Here is a 9,533-nt window from a genome sequence, read left to right as displayed (position 1 = left end):
CGCTTTCCTAGCGTCTGGGACTTTCTATTGGCTATCCCCAATTCCCCATCCCTCACTGCTACATGTTTCTATTCAATTTCCTGACCCTCTGTACGTCTTCTCTCTTGTCTCTTCCAATAACTGTTCCTGCTCCCACTTGTTTCCTTCCCACTCTTTCCCTCTCAGGTCCCTCCCTCTGTGATTATTTTGTTCCCCATTCTATGTAGGACTGAAGCATCTACACACTGATCTTCCTTCTTAAGCTTCATATGGTCTGTGAGTTGTTTCATAGGTATTTGGCAAAAATCCACTTCTCAGTGTGTGTTCTTTTGTGTCTGGGTTACATTATTCGGGGTGATATTTTCTAGTTCCATCCATTTGCCTGCAAATTTCATGAAGTCATTCTTTTTACCAGCTGAGTAGTAGTCCATTGTGTAAATGTACTACAATTTCTGTATCCATTCCTCTGTTGAAGGACATCTGGGTTGTTTCCAGCTTCTGGCTATTATAAAAAAGGCTGCTATGAACACAGTGGAGCACGTGTCTTTGTTATATGTTGGATAATCTTTGGGTATATGCCCTTGAGTGGTATAGCTGGGTCTTCAGATAAAAACCACTTTGGAAATATCAATCTTGCGGTTCCTCAGAAAATTGGTTTTGTATTTAAAACATTACTATATCCACATTTGCAGAAACATTTTCTGCTTTGTGGTTTGTATTTTAATCTTTAAGGTTAATGCATTTTGATGTTATTTTTTATGTAGAATGTAAAACCTATGTGTATGTGTGTATGTGTGTGTGTGTGTGTGTGTGTGTGTGTGTGTTGTGCTGTGTATTTTGCATGCGCAGTTGTCTCAGTACCATTTGCTGTTGAAAAGTCTGCTCTTGCTCCAGGCTATTTTTTCTATTATTTTGTCAAGGTCAGTTGGTTGTACTTACGTAGAACTCTTTATTTCTACCCCTCTATTCTGTTTAACAACTTGACTATTCTAAACTATCTTGGTTACTAAAGTTTTATAATAACTCTTAGAGATAAGTAGCATCATCTCTCTAACAGCTTTTTGTCAATACTACATTAATTACTCTGTGTCTTCTCACTCTTGTATGAACCCTAGGAGCAGTCTGTTATTTTCTGTAATATATCTGTGGAATTTTCATGGTGCTTCTGTGGAATTGTCAGCCCAGAAAATCTTTCATCTTTGCAGAGCATTTTGATATCTTAATCCTTTTGTGTAGTTTTTTATATTTTGGATAAGACCTTCCCTACCTACATATAGGTCTTATGCATATTTTATTGGATTTATATTTAAATATTTAAATGTATTGGACATTGATATAAATAAAATTATATTTTAAATTTATAATTTTACTTTTTCATTGTTGATATACAGAACTACTGACTTTTGTATTTAATCTTGTGTCTAGCATCCTGGCTACTATCACTTGTGAGGTCTGAAATTGCTTTGTCAGTTCTTCAAGATACTCTACTGATGCCTTCTTTCCTTCCCTCCCTTCCTTCAGACCTCCCTCTATCTCTCCCTCCCTCCATTGCTTATTTCCTTCCTTCCCTTCTTCTTTCCATCCTTCCCTCTCTTCTTCCTTCCTTTCTTGGCTTTTTGGACACATAGCCTTGCTATGTTGCCCTAGCTAGTTTGGTACTTGCTGTATAGATCAAGCTGACTGTGAATTCATGCCAATTTTCCTACCTCAGCCTCCTGGGTTCAAATGTTACAGGCATTTCCACCATTTCAGGATAGTTTTATTTCCTCATTCATTAGCTATACTTTTAATTTATTTTTCTTGCTGATTACATTTTCTAGGACTTCTGAATAGATACCAAAAACTGTCAATAGTGAATGAGACATTTCAGGTAATAACATAGCTATTGATTGTTAAGTTTCATATTAGTTTTTCTTTTAGTAGATATTCTTTTCTATAAAGGGGAAGTTCCTCTCTGTTACTAGTTTCTTAAGAATCATTTTTTTAATGTTATTATTACTTCTTTTATTTTTCAGATTGTAATATAATCCCAATAATTATTCTTTACATTCCTCTCCCTAAATCCTTCCACATATCCCACCTTGTTCTTTCAAAGTCATGGCCTCTGTTTTTCATTAATTAAGTTGAAAATAATAAGAGATATTTTTGTCCTGAATTAACTAATTCAATTTTCTTTATGAATGCCAACAACCAAAATAAGATTATCCCAATTAGCAGGATATTCATAATGCAATAAATACTGTTTTGTAATGTTTCCTCTTCATAAATTTAAGAGTCTGTGCTACATGGGAGTACACATGATCACATTCATCACTTATAATCTCATTGTTCATGAAATTAAAGAATGTTTCTTGCACACACACACACACTAAAGCCAGATTTTCTCATTCTAAAAATAAAATATGTAATATTTGGGCATCAGATTGTATTTCAGCTAGGAAAAACTTGCATTAAATTTGAATATGTTGAAGTGTTCTAATCGTTCATTTATTCTATATTACCGGAGCTTTACATTTAAACCTTCTGACAAATTTCTTACCTTCATAAACAATGAATGTGTATCATTCAAGAATCATTTTTGTGAACGAATATTGACTTTTTCTGTATTTGTTGATATGAATATCTGATTTCCTCATTTCACTTCTTTTGATGGATTACGTTAATTTATTTTAAGATAGTGAATCAATCTTAAATTCTGAAAACAAATACTACTCATTTGTGATGAGTAATTCCTTTTATACTTGCTAGATTTAATTTACTACTCTCTGATTGATATTTTCAAATCTTAGATCATAAAAATGGTAGTTTGTAACTCTTTGTCTTACAATGTATTTGGTTTAAGATACTTCAAAGGTAATGCTGAACTCATAGAATCTATTAGGAATTATTTTCCTTGCTTCTGGAAGAGGTTTTGGAGGAATAGTACAATTTATTTATTCAGTATTTGGTAGTGTTCAACAGTAAGCCTGCTTGAACCTGATGCTTTCAGCTTTATTATGCCACTGACTTATTTAATTGATTTAGTTAGTAGATAGGAGCCTATTGAAATTGTCTATCTCCCTTTGTGTACTTATCTTTGGTAGACTTATCTTTGAAGAAATGGATCCATTTTCTTTTTCACAGATTATCAAACCTGTGAGAACAGACCTTTTCATGGTCTACCCTTTCTAAGTCCTTTCGCATCCTTGATCTGTTGTCCTAAAACTTCCATTCATGATACTATTAACCTGGACAGAGAGATACTGATTTTACTAATCTTTTTCAACAGTCAGCTTTTGTTTTTTTTGTGTGGATTATTCCTATCTATCTGTTACTTTTGACTTCCTTTATTTGTGATCCATTTTTTATTGTCTATTTTGTTTTAGTTTGAACCTAATTTTCTCTCTTTTATTTTAGTGCTCAACTTACAGTAAATATTTATTATCTATAACAAACTAATCTTTAAAATAAAAGGATCCATGGTTATCATGTTACTTGGTACAACAAGGGATAAAAATGTCAAGAATTTCCAGTATTTGCAAGGCAAGTCTAGTTTCCTGAAATTTTATTTATATGAGAAAGTACTAATTTCTTCACTTAAAAGATTGGATTTCAGAAGGAACAGAGTTCTAGGTAGGTGTCAGTTGTTGATTTCTCTCAATACTTTTCTTCACTCTAGCCTTTCTTGAGGCTTGTTTCCTTGGAATGAATTGGGTACAATTTTTAGCTGTGGTCTTCTAGAGGAAGGTATTATTGCCTCCCCTAGGTTTTTTTTTTTTCTTTGCAAGATTTGCTAGTGTATGGATTTATGGAGTTTGAATTTCATAAGCCTCTGGGTAGTCTCCCCCAACCCCACATATTCTATGAATTGCTGTTTTCTGAGCTTCTTTGATATATCCTGTGTGTCTGAGATCAATTGGAAGGAATTCTAAATTCTTATTCATTATTTTTTCTTCAAATTTTTGTGTTTTTATTTTTTTCTCTTTAAAATCTATTGATCACCACAAAATCCCAGGAAGTATAACTAAAGAGAACACGAATGTTCAAGAATCCAGAGCTACGGACAAGACGAGGCACTGGAAGGGCTAGGGGTTGGGAAGTAATTCCCATGGGCATGACTTCAGTCATGGGAGACACACAGGGAGGTGAGGCAGCAGCTAGGCGGTTATGTTAACCGCCAAATGATGACAGCGATGACAGTGCAAAGAAGATTGGCTTCCTTTAGAGTTTGGTTCTCATCAGCCAACTTTTTGTTAGGGAGGTCGTGATAAGGACAAAACTGGTGGCAGCCATAGCTGGCCGGGCATACATGATGAAGAGTCCATTGTCGCTGATCCTGTGACTGTGGTTGAATTTCTGCACCAGCCTCCCACCATCTACAAGCCAGATTTGAATGTCCATGGTGGATTCTGCCTCATTGATTAATATGGACAAGTTAGCTTTGGTTTCATTTTCTGCTTGCTGGTTTGGAGAGCTGGTGTTTAATACTAAGGGGTGGGTGAGGGGAGGGCGTGCTGTCCACTTTCTGGCCCTCACCGGTGAAGGCTTTGAAGGCTCCCTTGGGCTTCACGAAGTCCTCATCTCTATGATCCTCCATATCCAAAGCCACTTGCCCAGTGTAAACTAACCTCCAAAGCTCTACAGAAACTTCCGCTCTACGGATAGACTCCAGGAACTGAGCATTGGCTGGGTCTCGGCCGCTTCTAAGGTTGTCATTATCTAAACTGAATCTAGTTTTCCAGGGCTTTAGCACTACATGAACATCCTGGCCTGAATCCTTTCTCCTGCCACATAGGCAGACCTTTCCTCTGGTGCTGCTCCAAGGCGGTAGCCCCCTTCTGCAAACGGTCTCAGTTTACTGGTCTCTCCAGGGCTCTTGGTCACTCATTCCACAGCTACGGTCCCATGCTCTTTGGTACCCTTAAACAGATCATCCACCAGCTTGTTGGGACTTTTCTTCCTAGGGAGGTCAACAATTTGCTGTCTACTTCTTTCTGAGCCCTCAGCATAAAACCTCTGTCCCTCCTCCTCCTCCCCCCCCTCTTCCTCCTACCCCCCTCCTCCTCCTCCTCCACCTCCCCCTCCTCCTCTTCCTCCTCTTCCTCTTCACCTTGGTCATGATCGAGGTCTCTGAAGGATGTTACTCTATTATCACTAGGAGCTGTGCCTCTAGACATTAAACTTGGGTTTGCCTGTGAAATGGTCACAATGTCTTCAGCCCCTGCATCCTCATAAAAGCTTGCAAGTACAATCTGCAGGTCCCAGCCAGCTGACTCCAGGAAGAAGACAGGCCTGTCCTCCTCAGTGCCCATCAACTCCACGAACTCCCTCAACACGACCTGCCGCTCTGCAGCCATGTTCACCCCCCTCTGGAGGACACTCTTGTTCATTATTGTTCTGACGACTTATTCTCTCTCTCCTTCTGTAACTTCTTTTTGTGCACTGCTTAAAACAATTGCATGTTTTTTGTGTATTATTTCTGTCGTTTTCAGAATCCCTTTGCTTTTAAATTTTAGAAATGTCCACTTGAAATTTGGAGGAATGGTATAGTTTATTTATTCAGTATTTGGTAGCATTCAGCAGTAAGCCCGATTTCCAAAATCCCAAAATAGCCTCAATTCATAGATTGTCCTCAGCCAAGACTAGTGCACTCATAAACAAGTGCCTTGGGCACTTAATTTTTGCTGTGATAATAGCATAGGATGTTCCAGAGAGGAATTGTTTAGAGATTTAAGCAGGAAGATTTACAAATTAAGTTATATTATTATGTCTAGTACTTGCCCTATGTTAACCTTGTGTAGCTGGAGTGGGGAGAGTCAGAGATAAATAAATTTGGTCATGAGTTAATAGATGGATATTGGTGACCCAATGTATGGAAATGTATTAAATTCACTGATTTTAAAAAAAATTTTGGAAATTTTCGTGATAAAAATTGAGAAGAGGCCCAGTGGGAGGGGGGACTCAGATTTTGAGGTGATTTGTAAGCTTTGTCAAGTGGCTCAAGTGTCTTCCTGTTTAGTGTCCTGCTCAGGAGCTGTGCCTTCTGCAAGGGCCTGCCTGAGTTAGCTCATTCCAATTGTCTGAAATTAGCTGTCTGTGGCTGCCACATAGCCCAGGGCCAGTCCCTGGTGTGTTGTTAATCAACTGCTAAACTGCCACAAAGTCCAGAGGTCACTGATCCCTCCTCACTCCTCGCAGTGCTATTGATTCCTGGAGTTGCTCCATGCTCGCTTGACCTCTCTAAATGCCCTGTGGCCTGTGCTTCCTGCCTCTCAAGATGTGTTGGCCTGCACCTCTTCTACCTTTGCTGCAGGGACTAGAATGTGGCGCCTGATAAGACACCAGAGCCACAGCAAGGTTCAAGGTTGGCACTTTTTACACAGGGCTTCCTTGCCCCTCTCTATGTAGTGCTTAGACTGATGCCTGGAATTCTTCAGAGCAATTGTTTTGGGGCTGTCGCTCTGAAGCCTCAGAGATGACCTTTCTACAGGCTGCATTATTTATGTCAGTCCTAAAGCTTCTCAAGGGAAGTGTGTTCTGGCCCCTGACAAAGATGACTGCCTCCTAACTGTCCTCAAAACATTTCCCTCCACTTCTCTCCAGTGAAATAATTTGATGAAGTTTGCTTTTTATTTCAGTTTCTTGAGAAGGTTTCATGTTTGAGGGACCAGAAAGAAGCACCTCTTTGGGGATTTACTGTATCTATTTTAAATAGGTTGAAAAATATGCCCTACAGATAGCGAGTATAATTTTCAAAGAAAAGTTCGTGAAGACTTGGGGGCAATGAATTACAGTCTTTACCAAGATATAAAGTTAGACAGATTGCATCAAGGAACTGGCACTTGTGGGGAGAGTTGTTGAGAGTCTGGCTATGGCAAGGCTGATGTGGGTCCACACAGTCTGTGGATTTTACAGTTAATTTGCATTTAATTAATGGATACTAAGCTGCACATAGAAGGTAGAGTGTGATGTTCTGGTCCATGTGAACTTTAGACAGGTTAAATGGAGCTAGCAAATGGTCTCTCATCTCACATACTTATTGTTTTATTTTTGGTAAGGGCATGTGACATCACTCTAAAGTAGATTCCTATTAGACACAACATACCCTGTACAGCTATATCCATGAGTAATACAGTTGGTCTCAACTGTACGACTGGGGCTTCATATCCATGGTCAATGCCTCCTCACTGGCACTTCTGAGCCTTCTGCTACACCTTGTCACAGGAGCCTTGTTAGTAACTATGTGGAAAGGCTTGTCTCCTAAGGTATACTATCAGAGGCAGTTGAGCCTCGAAGAATTGGAGGGCATTCTAAGAAGCTTAGGGACTGAGGATGTCCTGCAAAATGGATTGCGGAATTTCAGCTCTTGCCCTCTTTGTTCCTGCCTCACAAGTAGCTTTGCTCTACCACAAACTCTTTTCTTCAAATATGCATGTGCCCTCATTGCCAAAGAATTGGGGCAGAGACATGTGGGTTGCTGAGTTCTAGGCCAGCCTGATCTACATAGCCAGTTCAGACACATTCCGATATTATTCTCTCTGTCTCTGTCTCTGTCTCTGTCTCTGTCTTTCTCTCTCTCTCTCTCTCTCTCTCTCTCTCACACACACACACACACACACACACACACACACAGAGACAGAGAGAGAGAGACAGGGAGAGAGAGAGACAGAGAGAGAGAGAGAGAGAGAGAGAGAGAGAGGTAAACTTATTCTCAAACATATAAAACTTATTCTCAAACATATAAGTTCCCCAGAAATTCTTGGTTAAATCATTCTTTTTTGTGAAATCATAAGATTTTTGAGTTCTTTGTCATCTGGGTGCTAGAGCTGAGTCTGATTTGATTAACCAAGTGGCCCAGGCTATATATTGTAGGCCAGGCTATGCACTGTAGCTCTCAGCAGGAACCCAGCTCAGGTCAGACTCAGGCCCCCCACAAAGTGGCAATAACAGTAATGATGGCAATTAGAAGACAAACATAACTGGCTTCACATACACGGAAAGGTACACAAACAACCATCTCCTCTTCTCCCTGTCCCCCCATAAGCATAGCAACTTCTGGGAAAATTAAAATTTGTTTCTATCTTGTTCACTATATACGGACATCTGTAACACATATGCATGAATTTACATTCTTTACCCATAAAATACACAACACACACATACACAAATAACAAACTCTGGCACATATGAACATACATACACACATGCACAAAAACACAGATACACATATATATACCTGAACAAACACAGATATCTATCTCCCTGCAAAAACATATAGCAGCATATACTTATCATATACATAAATACACAAATATATGTGAATAGATGTGTAGAGAAACAAATGTATGTAAATTTATACACACAAAGAAACATACATAGACACATGTAGACAGAAATGAACATGCACAGACACACATGTACACACACACACACACACACACACATATAACCCCCTATGCCTGCTAGCTATCACATAACAGTAACAAGGAGGTTTCATCTTCCCTGGAAGCAGGAAGTCAAGTGTCCATCACTGCCCTCTCAAGGGAGGAATATCCCTGTGGGACAGAGACCAGGCATTAGAGATAGTTCCTGAAGATGTGGACCAGCAACTGCTGTATGAGACAGATCTCTCAGAAGTCCACAGAAATACCCAGTCCTTTTCCATAGATAATGCATGGCTAATTTATGTTCCTTCAATGTTTTCAACAACAACAAAAGAGGTCTGTTAGGTATATTATAGCACTGACTTTCTCCTTCAGTGGAACTGAAGTAAGTTGTGTGCACTGTGCCCATCCTGCTGCCTGAAAAGGCAGTTCTCTTCTGCAGGGAACGCCAGAAGTGGGTCACCTTGCCACTGAACAATTGGAAGGAAGTTTCTTTTTGCTGCCACCTGCCTCCTCTCTCTGCCCATCCTGATTTCCTCTTCGGTTCCTCAGGCTCTATCCTGTGTCCGATTCCCCAGGGCCTCATTGCTGTCAGTTAATAATACCTTTCAATGCAGTTATTCTCAGACTTTTTGCATTTTAATAGGACCCCCAGGGATTAAAATGCCCCAGAACCAAAAGAATGAATCTCTAATGGTGAAATTCTAGGTACCAGTGACAGGTATTGTGGGAGATTTTATGAGGAGGGTTCTCTCAGAAGAAAAACACCAGGACAGCCTTCAGCTCTGTTGCCTCAGTATGAGAGGCTCATCCTCAACTCAGGAATGTGAATTAATCAGCATTGAAATACGAAAAAACTTAAGCTCTGCCGATTCCAATTTCATGTCTTTATCAGCTTTTCACTCGGTCGCTCTGTGGAAATATTGGTGGTGTTTTCTAGCTGGGAAAATTTTGTCCTATCTTCTGAATGCCTGCTGTGACAGAGACTGTGTGGGGTTGGAAATACTTGATATTTGGAGGTCAGGTCTTAATCTGTTCGGAGGGGATACAGGAGAATGGCTGGATGGGGTTGATACACTGAGCTGTTATTTCCAGACACATTTTGTGCATGGACAAAAAAAAATGGAGCAAGAAGGCAGCCTATTCTTCTCACCATTGTTCACCTTGAAGGGTGTCAGATTCCTGCTCCAT

General features: G+C 39.7%; 1 pseudogene; it reads right to left on the bottom strand.

Moving 5' to 3' along the window:
• Positions 1–4,123: 4,123 nt before the first annotated feature.
• On the bottom strand, positions 4,124–5,315 carry Nsfl1c-ps1 (NSFL1 cofactor, pseudogene 1; annotated as a pseudogene).
• Between the last annotated feature and the right edge of the window lie 4,218 nt (positions 5,316–9,533).

This window comes from Rattus norvegicus, chromosome 17 (assembly GCF_021556685.1).
Source record: "Rattus norvegicus strain SHRSP/BbbUtx chromosome 17, alternate assembly SHRSP_T2T, whole genome shotgun sequence".
In the NCBI taxonomy this organism is placed as follows: Eukaryota; Metazoa; Chordata; class Mammalia; order Rodentia; family Muridae; genus Rattus; species Rattus norvegicus.
Note: the sequence above shows the minus strand (reverse complement) of the source record. Positions and strands in the feature narration are given on the sequence as shown.